The sequence below is a fragment of the Heptranchias perlo genome, chromosome 30 (genome assembly GCF_035084215.1).
Source record: "Heptranchias perlo isolate sHepPer1 chromosome 30, sHepPer1.hap1, whole genome shotgun sequence".
Classification (NCBI taxonomy): domain Eukaryota; kingdom Metazoa; phylum Chordata; class Chondrichthyes; order Hexanchiformes; family Hexanchidae; genus Heptranchias; species Heptranchias perlo.
Window position 1 is genome coordinate 27,877,609 of NC_090354.1, and position 1,237 is coordinate 27,878,845.

At 46.7% G+C, this 1,237-nt stretch overlaps 1 pseudogene; it reads left to right on the top strand.

Moving 5' to 3' along the window:
- LOC137300271 (U2 spliceosomal RNA) lies at positions 1-169 on the top strand (annotated as a pseudogene).
- The last annotated feature ends 1,068 nt before the right edge of the window (positions 170-1,237 follow it).

Sequence of the window (1,237 nt, forward strand, 5' to 3'; positions counted from 1 at the left end):
TTAGCCAAGCTCAGAGCAGGTACTTACCAGTTTAATATCTGATACGTCCCCTATCTGGGGACCATATATTAAATTGATTTTTGGAACAGGGAGATGGAATAGGGGCTTGCTCCGTCCACTCCACGCATCGACCCAGTATCGCAGTGTCTCTGGGAACGGTTCACCTCCCTGTGGGGAGATATTCAAAATCAAAAACAGGTTTTTCCAGCGTCTGTGTATGTATGTATCATTACTGAGAATAAAGCTAAACTCACTTAAAAATAAACTGCAATTGGCCTCCCGAAGAGAAACATTAGTCGGGGTCGCTGCTCCCTGCCCCGGTCCAGGGACCACTGCTGCCGGAGTTCGTATGCGCGCCGATGTAAGTGAGGACAGGATCCAACTCAGCTGTGATGCCCCACATGGCCGGATAGAATACCAGTGCTCACTATCTAGGCTCACAAGATATTGTACCCTGTTCCGTAACATTCTGTCGAAGATTAAATAAACAGAAAGTGCAATGTGAGAAGGGAATTAAAATTGAAAAAATAAAATAAAAAGGAAACATGGAGAGAGAGAGTGAGAAGAAAAATAAAGTTAAAGGGAAGGGAACAGCAAAATTGAGTGGGTTAAAGGTTCAGCTGGCTCCTTCCATACCATCTCGACCTTGGGACCATTGGGACCATTTGATGCTTTGATGGGCAGGGGTCGGCCAACAAAGACTCTTAGACAGAGCACCGAGCAATGCAAGTTTCCAGGCCAGCCATTGTGGGAGTCTCCTATTTTCTGTATCTGTCCCAGTTTTTGTAAGCTTTGTGCTAGCTCCATGGTTCGGAGATTGAGAGGTCTGCTCTAGTTTTTTGCCCCAGGTGTATGGGTTCTGTAGATCGTCCACAAGAGCGGTACTGTCTATTGTAAGATAAGAGTGTAGGGAAGCAAGGGACGAGAAGGACCGTTCATCTCATCAGCGCAATGTACAATATCTTCTGTTGTGGACTCTACCCAATCCATGTAATCTTCCGAGGAAAGGCTCTGGAAACATTCGGCCTTAACCCAAAAATGGAAAATCAAGCATAACTTCAAAATATCCATCACTGAAATTCTAGACTATTTCCTGCAGGCATAAGAGGGTGGGAGAGGACACGCACGGGGGCAGGAAATGGGGCAGGAGCCAGTAATACCTTCCTCTGCCCCAAAGACAAGGCCACAGGAATTTCCTTTGGGGGCGGGCACTAGTGGTCATTGTGTCTGCCTCCTC